Consider the following 24,439-nt stretch of genomic DNA (forward strand, 5'->3'; position numbering starts at 1 on the left):
TTACCAAAGCTCTGACCGCTTCGTTTGTGAACATAATAAGAGCTTTGATTTCGTGTTTCTAAGCTTGTATGCAAAGTGGTGTGCGTGTGCAAAAAAACGCTCTTTATTAAGAGAGAGAGAGAGAGAGAGAGTGAGAGTGGGAGTGGGATATTTTATTAAGTGAAAAATAGATTCACAGAAAAATATATTTTTTCATATTTCAATTTTACGCAATACAAATTGAAAAATTTCGATCAAAATTGAAAATTGCTCTCTGCTCTGTAATTTGAAAGATACAAAATTTCATTTTGACATATGTTTTCATTTTATGTTATTAATATGGTAATAAATATTTGACCTCTCGTCACTCGTCGTTCTATTATGATCACTTAGATACATATGAAATATTTAGAGCGAATTATTTTTGCTTTACTTGTATTTTTCTTTGTTTTTTTTTTTTTTTTTTTTTTGTTCTGTTAAAAAGGAAACTATAAAAAAATTTTGTTCTTACACTTTATACGCTTTTCAAATATTTTTATATCTTACGCCACCTGTGGTACAAGAGTACGTTAAGTTTGTGCGGATGTATATGACACCGTGAAGGACTTGAGTTAGATTATTCATTTATCCGCGTGTGGATCTGTCCCTCTTGTATTCAATCAGGATTTTAAGATATTTTGATTAGATCTAGTACGCAGACATGTTTTGCTCTAAGCATGAACGTGCTTTGGAAATAATTCGGATCGGACCGCTCTTTCGACCGCTTCTCATATGAAGCCTTACGCTGAGTAGTCATAGTAATATGAATAACGGCATTAAGCGAAGTGGTGTAGGGTATCTAATGGAAGGCCATGGTCCACAATATTATTATTTCTCGTTATCTTCCTAATATCCTTTAAATTAGGTTTTATATCATTAGATTATGAATATCGTAAGTTTTTATTTACAAAATTAGAAAAGCTATTCATAGCGCTTATAGAAATATATTTACCAAACAATATGCCTTCAGCGAGCGCTCAATATACAGCAACAAACACACCTAATCGTTTTTATTCCACGAAAATGACAACTGAATCCTTTTCGCCTCGAGCAAATGATGTATGTGTGTTATCCGCACAGGCGGATAAACAGGGCTTAATCAACTCGGAATTTCACGCTGATCAAGCGTATGTATACTTTAGAGTATATCTGGCGCTTCCTTTTGGAAGAAATCCAAATGAATATACCTTGAATGAATATGCCTTTATGAATATATCATACTGTGGCGAATGTAATAAATGAAACAAAGAAAAAAAAAAAATATTTTTCAGATTCGTGCTGCAACCCTTCGCATTAGGAAAGCAAATGCAGTTATCTTTGATTTTTGCATTTTTACACACATACAATTCTTACGTTACGTTTTATAGCATGTGCTCATTGTAACAGTGATATTCAAACAATTTGAAAATATTTGAAACTTGAAATATGTCAGGCATTTCAAAGCCGGCATCTGTTTCGGTATTTTTTTTTTTTTTATTAATAGGGAAGAAGGATTACAGACGGGTTGCGTTTATTAGTTGAAAGACTCCGTTATTGTGTTTTGATTTTTTTTTTTTTTTTTTTTTTGCTCACTCAACTCAACAATGCTGTGGTTCACAGTTCAATATTCCAACCCTGTGCTTAGGCCATGTTAATAGGCAGAAAATTATAGAAAGTGTTTTTCCATATTCGTATCTAATGACTTCTAAGTAAATTCTTAGGCAAGTCTTTTTTGTTTCGCATTAAACGAATATTCCGAACATCTTTCCGATTATATACTTATGGCTAATTTTCTGAAACCACAACATATTTGATATGTTAATTAGCATTTAATTACCGTGTAAGACGTAGACGTCCAGACTATGGTTGAAACTGTTTATCAAACGAAAAAAAAAAAAAGAAAAGCAACAAACTAATATGTAAGGTCGTGTATGAAAATCGCATAATTCTTATCGCAATTCAAACCAGAAAAGAGAAATCGATTTATTAAGCGATTTTTGTTGTTGCTGTTGCTTTCATTAAACGAACAAACGAAAACACGTAAGAGACATTAAAAGTAAAGCAACTCAATAAATCTATCTGTAGTTTTGAGAACTAACAATAAACTATAGAACGTAGGAATGTAAGAATTGTAAGTACGTTTGCATCTGTCCCGCTACATTTTTTAACTGCAAATATTTATATCGGCGGCCCCCCCCCCCCCCCCACCAAAAAAAAAAAGATATTTCTCTCAGAAATCGAAGCATTTATAAAAACAACAATATTTGATTTTATTTATTTTTCGCCAGTTTCGTAAGCTTGAGAGATTTAACTTTGAATTTTGCTTAGTTTGCCGAATGCTTTTATAACGAAATGTTGTATTACGGATATACGTGTATTATGGATGTAATGTGAATGTTCGAATTAAAGGAGCCAATTGTTTATATTGAATAAAAAACAAAAACAAACAAAATTAATTCACCGCATTTCGTATATAATTGTTGTGTTTGCTTGTTTTTTATTTTTTTTATTTTTTATTGTGTATATGTTTGTGGTGTGTAACTTAATTTTTCTTACAAAGAATCGTTTGTTTGTGTTCGCAGGCATACATAGCGCTATGAGAAAAGACAATCATAGCAATTGGATGGTGTTTCGTAAAAACATTTTCTTCTAAGCAGCTATTCAAAAAAAATTTCGAAAAAGGTGAAAATGTTGAAAATATAAATAAAAAATTAAAAATTAAAAAAAAAATAAATAAATAAAAATACAATAAAAAGTGAAAGCATTAAATAAAAATGTCATTCTTTTCATCTCGCAAAGAAAAGCCATTGATCTGAAAATTTGTAAAAAGAAATATGTTTTGCAGAACAAAAAAAAAAAGAAAAAAAAGAAGTGAAATAACTTCATTGCCTCGACATGCCCGTCATCTAAGTCCAAGCAGTTCCCTAACATGCACGGCAATTTTTTCAATAATCAATGACACATAAGCATAAACATAGTATAGCTTTTATTACTTATATAACACAGGGATATATTGAAAGGCCATCATTCCTAAAATTAACCTTGGAAATCTAACTCAACTCAACTGACTGAAGAAATTGCATACAAAAAATTGAAAAAAAAAAAATATTGTGCAATAACAGTTGTCCCAGATTATCAATTGGGATTATGAATAGCTAATTGGTCAAGTCAGGCTTCCCAAATTATTATTCATTTTGTAGATGTCCTTCTTAACGATTGCCGAGATACGTATGAAAGCTGAGCGTGTTTTTTGCTTATTTAATTCCTTTCCGGAATTAAATAAGCACGAGTGAAAACGTATTTTTATTTTCCCTACCAAGAAAGCAGGTAAAAAAAAAGTGAAAAAAGGGACGGTCGCGGAAGGGACGATTTCACATCTTATGTGATTCGTGAATGCATATGCCTTAAGAGATACAATAATACTTATTTCCGACTTGACTGGAGAACTGCTACACCCACATCCACACAAGTTTGCCCACTTACGGGAAAGCAAGATACGATCGGGGCCATTTTAAATAAAATTTTTCTTCACCGCTCAACGGGGTATACCAGAGTAGAAAACTACTAACAATTTTGTTTAATGGAAGGAAGGGTAGCACCATAATAATATTTCAAGACCATTACGTGTTAGAAAAAAATATCTTTTAAAAACTCGGCAAACATTCTGCCATAAGCTGGTCCAAATTTGAATTAGGAGAGAAAAAAAAATCATATAATTTACATTCCTATAGCTAGTGAAATACGTAGGGGTTTTTGAAAATATTGATTTTTATGTAAGCGGCGAGTGTTTGCGTGAAAAAGTGCACAGCACTCGTTTCTGAATCAACAGCGTTTAACCTAACTTAACAAATGTTCTTTGGAGTTGAAAAAAAAAATTTGAAAACTATTTCAGTTATGTTGCTTGCCAATTTGAAAAACTGTGTTTCGAGATATACGCATTTAAAGTTTTCGCATTTGATATACACAAGTCATTTTTTTCATAATACATTTTTTGTTATTTTTCTACGATTCCGGATCCATAAAACTGCCTCTTCTAAGTTCAAATATTCCGTCTCTTTTTTTTTTCTCGAAGATTTTATGCTACAATTCGTCTGCTTTGCGGCACCTCTACGAAGAAACCGCAACTTTTTCACCCAGTTAGTGCCGGCTTTAAAGCAAAAGTTTTCTGATTGGATATCAATATCCATTTTCAAGACTTTATTGATTTTTAGAACACCATTCACCAGTCCAACACCAGTCATAGCGTCATTAAAATTGCATACAGTATTGTCAGACGCTATGTCCAATATTTTTTGCTTACGAAAAGCCCAAAAATTTCGAGGAAAAATTTTTAATCGGATAATGACATCTTTTCTACCTATTCTAGAAGGTTCAAAGCCTCTATTACCTTAAAAAAAATATATGCATACATCGTTCTGAAAAAATCGAAAAATTTACAGTCCCTTAAGTGGACAAAATCAAAAACCATTTTTACACAAGTAGCAATGGACGAAGCCTTAAGCCGACTTACGTTATTTTTCAAAGCTTTGCAAAAAAATCATGAGCTTGCGATGCGAAAAATGCTTAACAACTTATTCGCTTTTTGCTAAATATGCGCCGAAGTTTAGCCAGTTTAGCTGTTCCTTAAGCATAACCGTGATAACAATAACAAGGGAGACAATTATGTTCGGTCGTGACCGAATCTTTTATACCCACCATCGTTATCCTAAAAAAGACAAAAACATTGAAAGTGCATGCGCGGCAAACAAACAGATAGACGAACGAACAGATGGACAGGTTTAGGTGCGTTCCCAATTTGAAACTGGCCAAAAATTTATATCTTTTATGGGATTTTTGAAACTTATTTCTGCGCCTTATGCAGGTATTGAAAAAAAACTGAAACTTTGATACACTATAATACTGGGCAGGCGTAATCAATTTTTCCCATTTTTGTATAGGTACTACAGTATTGTCTATAGAATACGTATTCATATTTTTGTACATTTATCTGCTACAGTTTATGAGAAGCGAACACCGATTTTTTATTCCTTTTGGAAAACGGATGCATTTTCACTTTACGTGACGCTTCGTTCGTCTCCCTCGACCGATTTGGTCCACTTTCAATGCCAACTTGCGTACAAGAACTTCCAATATTTCTGCCAAATTTGACATGGATAGCTTCACTTTTGCGGCCAGAAGAATGTTTATATCAGACATTACATAGACGGACAGACATACATGCTTACATCGATTTAGAATTTGATGGTAATCAAGAATATATATACTTTTTAAGGTCCCTGAAGTTTCCTTCTAGGCGTCGCAAAAGTTTTAACAAAATAAATATATCCCTCATCCTTGGGTAGTAGTAATTAAGATGAGCTTAATTCATATTCAGATCTTAACTAATTATAGCTTACACCAGCTATGTTGTAAGAGTATATTAAGGATGGAAGGATGGATATTACACTGAGAGAGAGAGATACAGAATCATTTTCTAAATCGACAAAAAGCTGTACGTCCGTCCATCCGTCTTGTATTCTTTTATTCGACCTACCGGTCGCAATTTTCGAGATATTTTGATGAAATATGATACGCCGATGCGTGTTCGCCCGAGGACGGACGTTATTAAAAATGGTTCGAATTGGAGCATTTTTTCGACCGTTCACCATATAAGGCCTTATTTTGGATAGTTGTTATATGAATAACTTTAAGGTGGTATAAGGTATTTACTATAGCGCTTTTACTTGTTTGAATTTAAAAAAAAAGGTGAGTTACGTGCTAGTTTAGCACTAGAACTTCCGCGTACGTTAATTTGATGCGTTTCAATTACCGAGAGAAGCGAACGAATTTTTGATGACTTTTATCTACGTATGAAGGTGACTTTAGAAGCTCCTACAATCAACTCTTTTCTGCGCGAAACTTTGTCAAACGCATTCTGTAATCAATTCGCGAAGGGAAGATTACAAAATGATTGCCATATGTCATTATTACGCGACCAAAAAAAAAACGAAAGTGAAGTAATCTTGGAAAAAATGTAATAATTTTTCTCTTCAATTTTTTTGTATAAATTACGATCGCTTGGAAATTTTTTCCGAAAATTTTTTATCATTTATTATTCGTCAGGATCAGCTGCATCTGGTCGATTTGCTAATACGTCTATCGTTAATACGTTCAACGTTAAGTTGCTTATCAATATGTTCCATGTCCCATGTACCGTTTTTCACACATGGGAAAATCCAATTGAAATGATCATAACACGGCTATCACTTTTTCATATCGGGGTTTAATTCCCGGTACGGTAGACCATGATTAAAGTAGGCTTGGTGTATGTTCGTAGCTATAACGCCACACACCTCCCCCCACCCCAGATTTCATTCTGGGAGAGTACAAAAAAGAAGAATATAATAATAAGTCTGTTTGCTGTTTACTTCCTACTATAAATCCTTAAAATTTGCTCATCATAATGAACAAATTCATGAGATGAGATGTCCTTTTATAATCACATCAATTGTGGAGAGGGCCTATTGGTAAAGTGATCGAGGCCATTTTCGTATCGAGTCGTGTAGACGGTCTTGACGCGCCTCGCGATCGTTGCTTATAATCAAAGATAAGGAAACATTATCCTTATTAGATATTTTTTTCCAAATTGCTTCACTGGACTTTCGTAAAAGTTGTATTTGACAAATATTCACGACCTTTCTTAATTTTTTTTTTGATCGTGGCTATGCCTCACTTTGCTAGAAATAAAAAGCATAAACAAAACGTCGACAATTCTATGGTTAACTTAACCTAACATAGTTTGATAATATTACGGTCGTCTTCTATATATTAATCATTCTTCTGTTCTTCTGTGCTATGGAAATAAAAAATTAATTTAAAAAACAAGTCTCTGATCCATTAAATATCCTAAACCGCTTCGGTTAATACAGTTAATCATATCATCAATTTAAAAAAAAAAGGGCTATATTGGAAGTGATTGAAAAGTGGGCCGAAGCGAATCATTTTTCATAACGCTCGTTCTCGGGCCCAAGCAAATCGGTGTACCATATTTCATCTGAATATCTCGAAAATTATGACCTATAGGGTAAACAGAGAAACATACAAAGCGGACAGAGTTCGAGCGGACAGACGGACAGACAAGCTTAGATCGGTTTATAAAATGATTCCGAATCGACCGGTATTATAAAAAGTGGACTTCTACTTCAAATAATCCCGGGAGTTGCGTACATCCGCATCAAGGGAATATACCCTTGTACCACAAATGGTGTAGGATATGAAGAGAAAGTCGTATATATGTATAACTCATGTCTTCACAGTAGTTATAAAAGTCGCTGTGGTAACTTAACTCATAAGTCATTGGTCAATGGGTAAAAAAAAAAAGAAGATTCTTCTTGTTAATTATGAATCTCCCACTTGGACCGATATCTGCTATGAATTGAAAGTTTCAGTATTTTGCTTATGGAAATTTCGTTTCTTATTTATATCGACTTTTCCACAAAGGTCTATTTCAAATTTGCCAATTATAATTTTTCATCTGTTCTGAGATCATTTCCAATTGCAATTACAACTATCCAGTGCCAATGGATGTTAAGTTTTCGTTTACTATCTGCATTTTTTGCGACCTCGAGTACTTCAGTAATGACAAATAGGCAAATGAAGGGACATCAGTGAATTAATTTCAAACTAGGCGTGTTCCGGTGTACATTTATGGATTTATTTACAAATCAAAGGATAAATCCAGTATGTTCGCAGCTTTTTGTGTGGGAGGAGTGCAAACAAGAAATAGAAAAATATTTCAATTCCATATGAAATATTTAATGTTTTTGTTTTAATTGTTAATGATTTTCGAATTGTTTTTTTTTTTTTTATATATTTTTATATTCTTTCTCTTTTGATTATTTGTTGTGAATTTATATTCTTTTCCTAAATAATAAATATTAATATGATTAATTGAGGAAAATTACCTGCACGGCATGGGAACTGTTTTCAACGAAAATTAAATACATTTTGGCTAAAGGCCAGTTATTCGCTGTAAAAGCAAAAAACAATAAAAACAAAAAAAATACATCAAAAATTGAAAAAACAAAAAATCAAGAATAAGAAAGAAAAAAAAACAGAAATGAAAATGAAAATCTGTAAAATTTATTTTTTTTTTCCTAAATTTTTTTTTTTTTTGTATTTTTTTTTTTATATAATAAAACCAAGGAAAGTCATTTTGGCAGCAAAGTTAATAAAAATATTTTGTCATCACATGCAGACAGATAAGAGTCTGATAGACAGCATGGCAACTGAAAGAGTGACTGAAAAACAAATCCAATCAAATTGGATAAAAAAAAGACAAAAAAAAAGAACTCAATTCGTCCATTTACTTAATCGTATCAGATCAAGTTTGAAAATGAAATTCTTGACTACAAACACCTCGAGAGTATCTAAAAATCCATAACAAATAATCTCGTCATTATTATTATAATTTTTTTGACTAAGGAAATAAATTCTTAAACTAAAAATAAAAAACAACTTGAGCCATCGCAGCACAGGCTGTCAATTTAGATATTGACTCTGAGGACCTTTCACGAAGTAATTTATTAAATTGATATTGGGCTCCGTAGCTGATTTCGGAATATCCATAGGATTAGTTTGCCTGCGTGCGATTCTATTAATAAAAGAAAATTTTTCGCGGCCATAAAGAATGTGCTTTAGTGTAAAAATTTATCCGCAATTGCAAATTGGGGGAGAAAGAAGACTTCTTTAGAATGCATTGGTGTCAATATTTATTGTTTAATACTGATGGGTTAATAGAGGAGTAGTGTGCCGATGATAGTATTGCCGATTTGATTCCATAATTTTCTCTTTAACTTTCCGTCCAATGTATCTTTGAATAACCATCTTTTTCATGATATCGTCCGTCCACAATTAAAGAGTGCAGAGGCAGCAGACCTCGCCACTGGATCAGCTCGCTCATTTCCCAATAAACTGATATAACAAAGTATCCAAAGAATTTAAATTTTATCACCGCATGTTGTAATAAAATTTCTTAATTTGTTAACTGGGGTCCAGCTCGGACTCTCGGGATAGCTTTCAACGCAGAATACCGGTCACAATAACAGATTGAAGGATAGTCCTGGCCTCGGTTGTGAAAACTAAACCACTTTAGTGATTAAATAGTACTTGCCATGAAGCGTCCACTACGGCATAGGCAGGTCAGATTTATGACCGTCTGTATGAGGGAGATGCCAACTGGCATTTTTCAGTATTTTATTGTTCTCTCGGTTAATGTACCTGCAGATTATCCAGGATAATTAATCTTTGCTTAAAGAAACTAATGTTATCTTTCCTTCAAGGCATTAACGCTTTCGATCAGTTTCTTTAAGATTTGGGGAGAGATTGAGCGAATGCCCTTCCAACGTGCTAGTGATTCAACTTACTTAATAACTTTGAATAGGTAGATGGGGTTATTATTAATTGCGTGGGCAAACCGCGCCGGAACCTACAATGCATTGTATTGTATTCTTCCAAGCGTCTAGTCATCCACTTTTAGCCACATTTTTTGGATCGAAGCGCCATACCGCGTCAAACATATTGCGTTTGATTCTTCAGACGGCATAACATTCACATATTTTATGATGGGATGCCTTACTCGTCCCTTGGCAAAATCTGCATGAATCGGTATCAGACATACCTATGTCTTTGATATCTGAAGGAATTATGACCCATATAGAAGTCCGTGACTAAACGTAAGTCTCTTCTTCTTAATTCCAGTCGTTTATGTGTCATACCGGCAGGTTTTATAATTCTTTTTGCTTACTATTGTCCTGGGCATTGCCTCCAATGCTAATCCGATATTTCCTATAAGCTTTGCGATGCCAGTCATTTTATATGGCTTCTTGGTATGCCACAAAAAGGCTCAGGACCTATTATGGTCCCCCAGGCTCTGCTGTTGGCTAGACAATTGGCCCTACCGTTGCCCTCAACACCCGAATGGCCAGGCACCCGTATTAGGTGCACGTCTATGCGCCTGTCTAACTCATTCAGTGTTCGGAGGCATACCAAGGAAAGCCTAGATGTCATCATTTACACTTTTAAGGACTTTAAGGTGGCTTGACTGTCAAAATAGATGCAGATCCGCTTTCTCCTTCGCTGCCTTCTTAAGCATTCAGAGGCACATGTGGCGATTGCGTAGTCTTCTGCTTGGAATACGCAGGGACTATATCGCAATGATAGAGCCTTGTGAAATCTCGGACCACAGGCGCCTTCCCAATTTTGCCATTTTCCAATTTGGAACCGTCGTGGTACCATTTCCTTATACCTAAGGTAATCTTCAATAGAGAATTTTAAGAAACTTCCATTGTAAGAGTATGCATGAATGGAAAGGACATCCTGTAACAATTTCGATATAGTAATTTATACGTAAGGTAAAGAAAAGAGTGAGCGTAAGTTTAAGTTTGAACATTTTTGCGTTAATAGGGGAGTATTAACTACGATTAAATGTTTGTTTAGATCGATGTGCGTTTGGTTGTGTTTGACTGTGTCTCCGCCTTCACGTTCATCTATGGAATTCACGATTTTGTAGAACAACAAAGTTTGATTTTAAAGGGTTTTTTTTTTCTCTACGGATTAAAACTGAGAGAAGCCGATGTGAGCAAGAAGAACAGAAGACAATTATCTTTCTAACGTTGTCTTTGACAATTGACAATTTTATTATGTTTTTTAATGTGTTGTACGCTTATTTCATGTTAAGTACGACATAAATACGCGGAAAGTATATGTGTCTGCTTCCCCCACCCAGCACTGTTAGTTTGTATGACAGAAATCTTATGTTTTCTCTACCTTTACTTCTTCTTGTGCATTACCTTGAAGCTTTTTTGAATAAAATTTGTAAATTTGGGAGCCATTTTGAATACAGAGCAAAAGAAACCGGCAAATATTGGGTTTGAAAAATCTCATTTCAGGTGAAACTTTTTCTTAACCCATTCGAGACGGCGAATTTTTTCACACTCGTATCCCCAAAAAGGAATTTTTCATTATAATTGACAAACGTTTCTATCAAAAATTATTAGATAAAATAAAATCGTTATTTTGCCTACAATACTGAAGAGCAAAATGTAATACAAAGAAAAGTTTTAAGGAATGGTGAAAACCCAATGAAATCATAACGTAATTATATATCGTTTGATTGATGATAGCGCTTGAAACATTCTCCCAAATATAACCCTGGATTACCGACGGACAAGCTGGACAAGCTCTTTGTAGTATCGTCGAGAAATCTTTCCTATTTTTAATTCTTGATAAAATTTCCGGTAAGTGATGATTTATTATCTCAAAGTTCGATACTCACATTCATGTTTTCCCGCCTTTCCAAATCACTATCCCTGCCCATAATAGCAAAATTTTGGTTTTTCTTTCAATTTCTTGCAAAGAATGAAAGCATCATTCTTCCTGATGCTCCTGCCGTAGAATCTACCATTTTAGAGATTAAATTAAAAGCAATGTCAAATTTCCCCCTTTTCTCAACACTTTACAGATATTTTTAATTCAAAACAAGTAAGTAAATTAAATTCAGTAGGGATCGAATGTTTTATGCCCATCACTGTTTACCTCAAAAAAAAAAAAAAAAAAAAACTGAAAAAAACTAAATTTTCACGCTCTCATAATATGGAGTGGACGCAGCTGATTTTTTCCGACCTCGAAATAAAAGTTTTTGTCGTAGGCATATCCTTTGAAATGTTTAGCTCAATTCCAAAGCCTTTTGCAAATTTGCAGATGATACCTTCAGTTTCTTTAACCGAAAAATATTTACCGCAAATGCTATAAAGTTGTGCAACCAGACCGAAGGACAGACAGACAGGCGCACATGCTTATATCTATTTATGATCTGATGCTGATCAAGAATGTGTACATTTTGTGGGGTCTCTGATGCTTCCTTCTGGGTGTTGCAAACGTTTTGACAAAATGAATATATCCCTCATCGTTCGGTAATGGGTACAATAAATCTTAATTCGACGATTACGTTACTCACTATCATTGCATACACATTGCATCCAGAATGCAATCGATCTTGAATGGGTTAAACAACAATTATTTGCTTTATATGACATACACAAATGCATTCACATTTAGTACTACTGCCGCGATTCGCAATGCCTTTCATTCATTAGTCAAGTTCATGTGCAATTCACTTTACCTGTAATTATTTGAATAACCTTTAAATTCGTATAAAATTTGTTCTTTTCACGCTTAGTTGGGCACGTTCAGTGTAATCTCTTAACATGTGTTTTTGTTTTTAAAAGAAAGACTATAATTACAAACAACAACAACAACAATAATAATAATAATAATAACAGCAACCGCTACTTGCATAGAAGAAAAGCGATTTGTTTTGCTTTAATTGTCTGGCAATAGCGTGTTGTAACAAACAAATTGAAACACCAGCAGCACACATATGACAATTGTTAAATGATCTGTAAGCGTCAATGATAGCAAAAAAAAAAAAAAAAAAAAAAAAAAATTTTTTTTGGGTTTTTTGAAAAAAAAAATTTTAAAAAAAAAAAAAACCTTTTTATATTTTTTAATTTATTTTTATGTTTAAATCAAACAAAAAAAAAAAAAAAAAAAAAAAAAACATTTATTATCGCTTCTATCGCTAAAATATAGTTTAAACTAACAACACACCTTTAGTCGTTTTAGGTTGAGTCTTGGTTATCTATCCGCCGCTTAACAACAAAGAACGAAAAACAGCTTTTAACCTGATTCCAAGTACACACGTAACAATTTCACATTTAACCCGTACGTCCTATATGACCACAATTCATTCAAGCTTCAATTGTTTTCTATCTGAATTTTTCGGCTATGTGTGCAGTGCATCCAAACGCACAGTCATATACAAGAAGCCAGATAAACGGTAGTTAGACCGTTGTTGAAACATTTGGAAATCTTATGCTTCAATGGACACGCAAACGATTCGTCCTTTGGATGTTGCAAACTTGAAGAGAAATCTAATATACGTGTGTACTCATCCGCGAGAAGGATATAAAAATTTCCTTGAAAATAGATTTTCTTTGGGCGAGAAAATGGTTTTCTTCTTCTTTCTCTTCTTTGTTTGTGTTCTAAAGAAAAAGAACAAACGAATCAGTCAACATTTCGGATTGATCGCCGGCTGTGCATAGCATAGCACAAGCTCTTAAAAATGTTTTTTCGTTTTCTGTCTTGAAACAAATGAACAAATTTCCATTTTATACGATAAGAATTTTTTTTATGCAAGTTTTCAAAAAAGATAGATTCAATAAATGTTGCCGTATTATATATGATATATATATATATATATAGATGCAAGTTTTTATAATAATTAATTATTATTGTAATTTGTAATTGATTCAATTTACATATGCAAGATGTGAAAAACAAAATATAAGTTTTTCTACTTATTAAACAATTAAATTTATAGGCAAAATGTATTGGAATGCGCACAATAATATACAAGTAGTCACAGGCACAGACCTCGAAAGACCTAATGTGCTGCTTGCCAAAACGGAAATGCTTTCACATTTACTTAGTAAAGCTGTTGTTGCCGTTTTTACTTGTTTACTTCTTCCTTTTTTTTTTTTTTTTTTTTTGTACTTTTGTATTTTTTATTAAGGCATTAATTTATTTGAAAAATGCAAAAGTATTTTTAGCTTTCAAAAAAAAAAATTACAGGTAAATGTTTACATAGCCAATCAGTTACATGTTAATGGCATATCATCATTGTTAATGCATTCGTAACGTATACGATATGCTTCGAATTCATTTGAGAGAAACTGCTTAAAGGCAATTAATGTGAGTTTTCGGGCGATGGAGGAGGACTTTATCTTAAAATGTTAATTGAAAAAAAAAAGGAAACATTTCAACTAGAAATATATATGTATATTGTCAGTTAAGTATCGTGATTATTCCACTTCAAAAGCTTACGCTAAAGGTATATAAATACCCTGTTAAGGAATTATCGGGAATGCTTGTCAATTGTCAAAAGAGTATCGTGATTTCTTCTACTTAGAAAATTAAAACTGGAAGTGTACACGTGTACCGTCAAGAAAGTATCGGGACTATTCTACTTGAAAAGCTTAAACTATAAATGTACATTGTCAAAAAAATATCGAGATCTTTTCTATTAAGAAAGCTTAAGCTAAAAGTATACACGGATACTATAAGGAAAGTAACGAGATTTTCTCTACTGAGAAAGGTTGGACTATAGATGTATTGTAAAGAAAATATCGGGATTCGGAATTAATCCGCCTGCGTGGCCGAGCAGGCAAGAGTCTCGACTAGCAATTTCAATGATCGCGGGCTCAAATCGCAGGTACAGGTTTTAATAAAAGCCGAAAGCCTTAGATGCTAGTACCCTAAGACTTTAGTCTTAAAATTTATTCTCTGGTTAAATTTATAATAATAATAATAATAATAATAATATTCTGCTTAAAAAGCTTAAACTGTACATTCATTCATATTGTCAAAGAAGTATCGGGATTTTTTTTTACTTAAAAAGCTTAAACTAAAAGTATATATGTATACGGCCGAGAATGCATTGGCATTCGGCTGAAATCGCACTAAATCAGCATTGCTCGAAACAAAATTCCAAGAAATGTTGATCGCAAATGTTTTCCTCCAACTTTTGGGCCCCGAATCAATTAAAACTAGAAATTCGTCCAATCATTTTAACACTACTAACTATCGCCATTTGGCGTATAAATCAATGGTCAAAACATTCGCAAATCGATTGGGAAACCCAGATTTAACACATGCTTGTTATATGGCCGCACTCACGCCCACAATAGTCTCTCTCAGAAGGAACTGAGACAATCTCGAAAATACACTGAAAATTGTTTCATTCTTTCCCTCTATAACATTCGATCCCATGATGATTTTTCGAAATAATTGCTAACCAGGTGTTTGCCAAAAACGTCCGCCTATTTGATTCGAAAATAAATTCGATTGATTAACTTATCCGAAATTTCTTGACAAAAATCGCCAAGTAATTGTATTTTGATTAAACAAATTAATGTAAAAAGTATGGATCAAATGCAACGATGTTTAGACTCATCTCGCATACGATCATTCTCAAGGAAAGAAATTCAATTTTTAATGCTTTATAATGCAAATTCATCCATAAAAATAATTTGGCATAAAAGTTCGCAGTACTAAGCGTCCAAGTTTTAAAGATCAAGCTGTTATATGACAAAAAGGTCAAATTTTTAATTGATGAATAGTAATAAGATCTTTGCTAACATAAAGATTCATTTTACTAAACTTGGATGACATCAGATCAAGGCAAAAGAAATGGAAGAAGAGAAGGAGGCGAAAGAAATAGTGCATCAGGTAAAGCGTTGTAAGGTATTTAATGGTCAACTATGCCCGACGATAATAATTTTGCAATGTGTAAATAGGTGGGTATAAGGGATGTTGCTCTAAAAATCGTTTTCGATAGCGTTTGCCTTGGGGCTAAAAGCACACTAATGTGCGAAATCTTATTAAAAGTATTTGAATAATTTGGAAAGAGTAGGAGGAGTAGAATCGATTTGGAAAACCATTTTAACTGAATTCGCAAGAAATGAATATACTCTGTATAATAAGTAGTCTAAGAGAAACTTGGAAAGGAAACTCCATTATTGCTACTATTGGTCACTACTACCCAAGTAAACTGATCTCATATCAATTATATTCTCTTCTATTCTCTATCATAAATATATATGGATATATATATATATATATATAAGGACTGCAAAAGCTACCTCTAACTGTTATATGATGAAGCGATCAAGATTGCCGCACTTTTGTTTCGAAATGCTTTGGCTTTTTTAAACGAGCCGCTCTAACGCGACTATCATACTTGTGTTTTTTTGTGTAATATTTCTTAATTATTAAATTATAATTAATATGTAATTTATTGATTTGGTTGTCTATGATTGAAATGTTTTTATAAAAATATTGTATCGTTCTTTTGTGTTTTGTAGAAAAAGCAAATATGTCGGCGAACATATAATTAAAAATTCCAATTACAATAGTAATTGTGTATAGAAACTGATCGTATAAACTCTTTTTAAAATCGTTTCGTTTGTTATATAAAAGCGTAAACATACTTCTTGTCTTTTGTAAATCGTGACTTGAGTGTTTATTTTAAGCATTTAGCTCGTGCTTAAATTGCTTTCCAGAAAACGTTTATCACAGCGACTGCCAAAGCGTAAATTGATGTAAAAGTTGAATGGAATTGATGGCAAGAACATCGTACGAGAAAATATTAATATTTTAAAAGTCAAAATAAAATATTTGAAAACAACTAAGAGCACTATAGTCGACCAAGGCCGACCGTTAGATACCATACAACACATTGTCTCAAACAATTCTTATTTTTGTACGAAATTACTATTATGGGTCAATTTTCATCACCACATACGTAAGTCTAGACTTTTCTGCTCTACAAAGTGTCAATTTTCGTGAAAATCCTTATTAGGAGGGGAACCAAAAATTGAACTTTATCTTTCATTATATAGGAGGTGGTCCTAAAATTGCCCTAGCCGGTCCAAAGTTTTCATACCAATTTCGAACGCCGAAATATTACTACTTAGCCACTTTTGCCGAGACACTTTGAAAATTCTCATATTTTTTTGTTTTATTTCGTTTTCGTTGGTTTATATGCGGAGTGGTCGAAAAAGCGGTCCAATCCGCACTATTTGCAATAGCGTTAGTTCTTGCGTTAAAAAAATTGCGACCTGTAACGCGAACGTAAACCTATATGGACAAATATTAGACGGACAGATGGACAGCCAGGTCTAGATCAATTCAGATTATGATTGCGAATCGATCGATGGATCTAATTTAAGCTCTTTTGCGTGTTACGTAGGTCCGCACTAACCTAATATATCCTGTACGACAAGTGCGTGGTGTAGGGTATAACTAGATTTATTACACCCGGCAATTTTACACGGACTGTTTTCAAATATTAGATATAAATGCATAAGTTTACAAATTTTTTTCTTTACTTCGGCCACACCCACTTTGGTATCTTTACAAAACTTTTATGAATCGTCTCAATCGCAAAAATGAAGATAGGAAGTTAAAGTTTGGCAAAAGCAATCCCTAATCAATTAAGAATATGGCATTAAAAAGTGCACGTGAGCTTTTCAGGTACTCGTCCACAATGCACGAGAAACTAAAACCACCTCGGAGCGTATCGACAACCTTTCTTAATTTCCTGTATAACTTTCGATCTTACGAAGATTTTTTCGAAAACCGATGACCGAGGATCAATTTCATGTTCAGTTCAAAAATGATTCCAATCGTTTGAATGTCCATGTCTTTAGACGGTATATATATATATATATTCTTGATTTGTCGAAGATTGTGAATCGATTCATTTAGAAGTTTAGAAGCCCAAAATTGAAAAAAAAAAATCGAAAAGCAACACATATCGATCTAAAATTTACAAGATATGCGCTCCGAAACTTGATAACTTAATGCATAGATTATGGTGTTATATGGTAAAAATAAGCTATTGCTGGAAAGTTACGTCTTACAACTGCATCTGCCAGCTAAATGCCTTATTTCAAACAGACGCTATAAGATTTGCTTTACTAGTCCTCCAAAGAAAAGAAACAAGTAAGAAAATTTGCATTCACTCGTGACCGAAACTTTTGTACCCTTCACCACTATCCTGAACATTACTAAAACAAAACGGTGAGACCTATATATATAATAATTTCCATACTCTATAAAATTGAATCGGCTCAGCTGAAAAAAATTAAAAAATTTATGTGTTGTACGTGTTTATAGTTTATGATTAACAAGCAAAAGACACAGAAAATAAAGTGCTCTCAGCATTTGATACGCATGCTTGTAGGCTTTATAGGCGTGTCCTTTGAAAGGTTCAGGTCATTTTTAACTTCCTCTGCAAATTTATAGATGATAGCATCATTTTTGCGAACGGGTGAATGTTTACCACAAATAGTATGCAGTTGTACAAAGGGACAGATGACTAGAGAGGCGCATGCGTAGGTGCATTCGAAATTTGAAACTAATCAAGAATTTATATACTTTATGGAGTTTTGAAGCTTACGCGTTATGAAGACATTGAAGCTCTGCGGGTTATAGAGATATTGAAAACAAAAAAAAACAAAAAAAAGAAATGAATTTTTTGATGCGCTATAATATTGGGTAGGCGTAATCAATTTTTCCCATTTTTGTCCTGGTATTATAGCATTACCCTTAGAATTATACGTTTAAATTTATGTACATTTGTCCGCTGTAGTGTGCGTGAGTTATGAGCAAAAAAACATTTTTTAATTCCTTTTGAAAAACAGACATTTTCTAAGTCTACGAGCTACTTTTGGGCGTGTCCCTCGACTGACTTGGGCCATTCTCAATAGCATCGTGAGAAGAAGCAAGAACTTATAATGTTTCTGCCAAATTTGGATAGCTTAATTTTTGGCGGGCAGGAAAATGTTTACAGAGACGGACAGACGGACATACTGAAATCGATTCCGAATTTCATGCTAACCAAGAATATATACACAATATGGGTTTCTTGTGGGGAGGTTTGTTTTTGGGCATTGCAACGTGTTTTGATAAAATGAATAGACCCCTTATCTGTTGATGGTGGGTATAAAAAAAAAAAAAAAAAATGAAAAATTAGCAAGATCCTGCACATCTTTTTCTTCTTCTTTTTTTAACATTATCAATTACTCAGAGGATGTTCCCTATTCGTGTAATAGAGTGACGATGAAAAAGAAGTAAGAAGGAAACAGAAGGGAAGATGCCAGCCCTAGTCCAGCTTATGTATATATATAAACTGCAACGCATTTGAGCGAACATTGATTTGGTTGTCACGATTCTTACCTACTCAGTTACTTATGAAATATGGTCCACATACAAGACCATAGCCTTTTTTTTTCAGTAAGCTTCCTAAGCTAAATCAATATTCACGAAAAAAGAAAGATGAAACAAAAGGAATAAACTGAAATTTTAAAGTTCTCACTTTATAGGGGCCTCATTGTTCCGTGATATAGCATATGCATGTCCATGTGCAATTTTTATACCCATCACTGAGGGATGGTGGGCATATTCATTACGTCGTAATATTTGCAACATCCCAAAAGGAAGGAAGCTTCGGAGACCCTATATATTCTTGATCAGCATGAAACTCGGAATTGATTAAGTCTTGTCTGTCCGCCTGTTTACAGTTATACAGATATTATGTGTTTTCTTAATACTCTCCTGGTCGCAAAAATAAGAATATCGACTTTAAATTTGGTAGAAACATTGGAAATTTTTGCATGCATATTTGCAATATTGAAAATGGGCCAAATTGGTCAGAGCAGAAGCCCGCAGTGGAGCGTACACTAAACCTTTTTTTAATAGTACCATCGATATGGGTATCAAATAAAACGGTTTGGAGAGTAGGCCACGAAAAGCTAAGTGCTTTGATTGTGAAATTAATATGGCGGACACAACAACCTGGTGGTTTGATTTTTTCTTAATAATAATTTTTATAAGCGATATGGGTATCAAATAAAAGGGTTTGGTGAGTAGAGCGCGAAAAGTTGAGGATGTTTGGCGGTTTGATTTTTTTTTTTTTAATAATACCAGCGAAATGGTGGAATGGGTAATAAGAAGGCTTGGGGAGTAGAATGCGAGAAACCAATTACGTTAATTCTTAATTAATTATGGTGGATGTCACGATGCGGTGAATTAATTTTGCTTAACAATAACTTTTTGTGAAGTAAAAGGTGAAAGATAAACTCTATCCAATTCCAAAAATTTGAATGGCGGTGGGTATGCGAGATTCTACCACAGCCGAATATAAATTGCTCACTTATTTCATTATGAAATACATTTTTAACGTTACAAGTATCTCTAATCTTATGCTTGTGCTTGCATTCCGGCATTAATTCAATGGCAAATCGCATAAACTAAGTACAGCTGTCATCTTAACGGGTAATCATCTGATTACACAAATAGACAGACAGGCAGACAGATAGACATACGGACAAACGTTACCTGTCTGATATTCACTGGATATCATTTGGATATACTTGCTCTCATCTCGAATTAAGTATGTGTTGAGATTTTAAATAAATAAACGAAAATATAATGAAAACACATTTTATATTATATTTCACATTAATACACGTATGTAATACTTACATACGTATATATGTGCAAATATTGTCAATTCGATAAATATTGATAAATATTTGCATATATTTGCATGTGAAAAATTTAACAAAAAAAAGGCTTTTTATACGCAAATTACAAATAATCATAAAAACAGACGAATGCTGTTCTGTTCCTTATAAAATTTTAAAACAAAATTAAAAAAAAATCCGAGAATTCATTTCTCCCTTCTTTTCATTTTCTTCCTGAAATAAATACACGCATAAGAGCTTCATATAAAACAATCGACCTGAAATAAATGATAAAAATTTTTATTACATTTAAAATGTTAATAGATGTCTTGTCATGTAAATATGAAGACTACGCTGGCCAGTTAAAGTAAAGGGCAATTCCACACAAATTGCTGCAACCCAATAATTTGGGATCTTTTGATTGATTTCGATTGCAATGTCATTTCACATGCATTGTACCTAAGGATTTCCAAAACACTTTCCAGTGATCTATCATAAATAGAAGCGACGAAGAAATAGAACAAAGATTCGGCCTTTAACGGCAAGTGAAATGTAATCAGTGAACTTTAAAAACTCCAACGTAAATATAATCAATCGTACTGGATGTGTGTGTGAACCAGAACATGGATCATTAACGAAATCGGTATCGGTTACCGTTGTATATCAAACAGCTCCCTCACTGACCTAACTAACCTATTATTGATTGTATCAAGGAAAATTTATAAATTTACCAAAAAGATTTAATAAGCAATTTTGTCCCTTTGTCTGGATGAAACTATTCAGCGTTTAGTTTAACACATCACTCAATAAGTTCCCGGTAAAAAATATATTTGACAACACTATGATTTCTGAGAAGTATCAATCTTCAAACGATACGTGTCAAAATTGCATAATGTTCTGGTAATTAGTTTACAAGTTGCAGTTGTGGGCGGTTTGTTAATTTCAAACAAAGTCATATGGAAACCGATGATGCTAAACGCTCTAGTCGCGCGAGTTTGGCGATTGCTCTAAAAAAATACACAAAAAGCGCACAAAATCGTTTTAAAAGAGGGACAAATCAAGTCGCGTTAGATAGCTGACACCCTAAAGATGTCGAAAGGCAGCCTATGCAGCGTATGTTCGAAATGGATATCGCGTTTGCTTTGAACAACATGTTGAAACCATTTTTAGGCGAAATAGAAATGAATTTTTTCATGCGTTATGTCACAATGTATAAAATATGGGCCCATCACTTTCGACCAGCAACCGCCAGTCCAAAGCGACCAACAACGACAAAAGTCGATTGAAAAGGTTAAAAGGTCCGTATTTTGGAATGCGTATAGTATATAATATGCATCGACTATCTTGAAAAGGAACAAAGGATCAATGGTGAATATTATATAACATAATAAGTGCGCTTGAATGAAGAAATTGTAAAAAAAAAAAACGGTAAATGAGACCGGAGACTTACTGAGTGATGTGATAGTTTAATAATTTTTGACTTTGACAACATCATATGTGTGTTCAACTGTCAAGTTTCTGAATGACTTGTAAATTTTAGATCAATACTTGCTATGTGGCCAATAGGTTACAATATCGTAGGTTATTGCAAGGGTATTTGTGGCCGATTATGAAACGCAGCTGTTCTACGATGTGTAGGTGCATGCCCTTAAGCTACACATTACACAATAGCGAAAAAGTTAATATGTGAAAGCGAATGTAAGATTTTATTAAAGCGAGAATAGAAACCGGAACATTTTTGTTGTTGAAAGTAATAAACTTTTAGCCGAAGGTTTGGCATTAAATAAATTTTATTCAATATTGTGCGATTTTTATTTAACAACTTATAATAGAAACAAGATACATCCCACGCATAAGCAACTTTACCCATAATCTACTTAAAATCAAAATAATAAATAGAAAATTTCGAAAACAAAGGCTGACATTATCTGAATGAAACTACGCTTTAAACTAAACGGTTTATACGAGGTAGCAACAGGCATATGAATATGAATATTTGAGAGTGTATGCAGTTAGCTACAGGTCTGTGTGCATTAAGATGTCAACTTACGCGCGTGAAAAAAAAAAGAACACGAAATATATATAAAAACATATCCGTATATCCGTTGCTGTATATAGAACATAAAAACCAAAACCTACATCGATACTTTTCTAACCCAAAAGCGGATGAGTTTTCCTCTTTTTGTTATGTATTTTAATTTTTTTATTTTGAACATTCTAAAATCAGCTTCAGAACCGAATATAAATTCAATATATTACTTTAATTAATACTACTAAGCTCATTATTTAATGTACATTTATTTATATTAGAGCCGATAGCTGCTAGCTGCTAGTGCTCAATGTCTTTTTTTTAGTCTAAGAATTTATTTCATTAGTCTAAAATTATAATAATAATAATAATAATAGTAATAATAATAATTTTTTTTTTTTTTTTTTGTTTATTTTATGAATTACATATGTAGCACCCAAGAAAATCTTAGTTAAAAATCTTAATGAGAGTCACTTTGCCGGTAGTTATCCGGTCGTTAGATTTTTAGTTGATTTCGCTCGCTCGTACTCTGTACATTAATATTAGGTCGACAACAACAACAACAACAACAACAACAACAAAATTATATTAATTTAACAGTTGATCAACCTTTCAAACTTTTCAACCCTTTCGCTATACTATTCTATGTTTACATGCATACAATTTCCGATTACTTCTGCACTTTTGTACTAAATTTATTGATAATTAACAAGTAAGAACTCTATAGTGGGGCACGGCCCCACGTCTATTAAGTATCCTGCAACGCTCTACGGTTATGTATATAGCGAATTTCTAAAACAGAGCGTTGTATGGCAAGTGGTCAAAAAACTGATCCGATCCGAACCATATTTAATAGCGTTCGTCCTTGCGCCAAAACATGTCGTTGTACTAAATTTCATCAAAATATCCCCAAAATTGCGATTCGTAGGCTGAACAGAAGAATATAGAGGGAGGGCATAGTCGGGAGGAATCCGTTTCTTAATTGATCGGTATTATAAAATGTAGGTCTATCTCATGTCCTTGTGCAAATTACATACATCCGCACAAATTTAATATACCCTTCTCCCGCAAGCGGTGTACAGTATAAAAGCATGTATAATAAGGAAAAAGTTCGTGTCAATGCTATAAAATCTTTTTGCTACTGTACAAGACTTTAAAGCCCATAAAATGAAAATGAAGAACACAGCGACATAATTCGTTCACTGCCTCCTATATACGGGACGGTGTAAAGAAGAAATAACTTTAAAACCAACTGTTATAACTAACTTACACGATAAATTAATTTATTTATCATTTTTAGCGTTTCGCTCTTCAATATATTATTAAATTTTAGACAATTGCAAGGATAGCTAATAATAAATGCTTTATGTCCATATACATATATATGTGCAAATTATGCTAAATAACAAATATTAAGCTTTAATCAACTTATGTCATCTCAATTATTGAGCTCAATATATTTTAGACTACATAATCGACCTATATATGTGTGCAAAAAAAGTTACAAAATCTCTATTCATATATATATATATATATATATACAGAAGTCGTGCCTTATTTTATATAAGATATTGACGGGCATTTTAATGTGTAATTAAATGGGAAGAAAAAAAAAAAAGAAGCCAAATAACTTATGTGACACTTGATATTTCATGTAAGTGCAGTAATAATATCTGTCTGTCTGTACAATGATCTTTATGTATGCATAAATTCAAATAAATTTCTCACTTGTCTAGCATGAGAATTTATATGAAGTAAATGTAATGTGCAAATGCACACACACAATATGACATACACACATATAAGTCAATATTTATTAAAATGAAAAAAAAAAAAAAACAACAACAACAACAACAAAATAAATAAATAAATAAAATAAACGTGGGATTTTCTTTGGACGATATGTGATTCCCATTCAAATAAACAAAAACAATTAACAAAATAATAATAAAAAAAAAAAAAATAAAAAAAATCCATTTTATTATCAATAATGTTTAGATAATAAATAATAGCATAAGGGCAGAGAAGACTATTAAAGACGTTTGTATATTCGGCTGTCGATATAGGAAGAGATATTCGTATGAGAATACCTGCTCCTGGAGATTCAGTGACTTGCTATCTTGGTCGACTGTTTCTGTCAAAATTAATTTCTCTTTTTGCCCACATAGATCCAGTAAGGAGATCACTATCTAATTGTGAAATAAAAAGGTTGAGCACTAGGATCAGCATAATTATTGAAGGGTGTGAAGATAAATTCGAATTTAACTAGTAAAGACACCTACCA

General features: G+C 33.1%; 1 protein-coding gene across 5 annotated transcripts in view; it reads left to right on the forward strand.

Moving 5' to 3' along the window:
• LOC119645030 (NAD(+) hydrolase sarm1) overlaps positions 1-24,439 on the forward strand; it is a 102,207-nt gene that overhangs the window by 38,548 nt on the left and 39,220 nt on the right. The window contains exon 1 of one of the 5 annotated variants that reach the window (XM_038044820.1): positions 2,476-2,679. The exons of the other annotated variants lie outside the window; for them this stretch is intronic. The gene's annotated coding sequence lies outside the window, so the exon portion shown is untranslated. Of the gene's footprint in view, positions 1-2,475; positions 2,680-24,439 lie in introns of those variants that run through there. 5 annotated transcript variants of the gene reach the window in all.

This window comes from Glossina fuscipes, unplaced genomic scaffold, assembly GCF_014805625.2.
Source record: "Glossina fuscipes isolate IAEA_lab_2018 unplaced genomic scaffold, Yale_Gfus_2 1, whole genome shotgun sequence".
Lineage (NCBI taxonomy): Eukaryota > Metazoa > Arthropoda > Insecta > Diptera > Glossinidae > Glossina > Glossina fuscipes.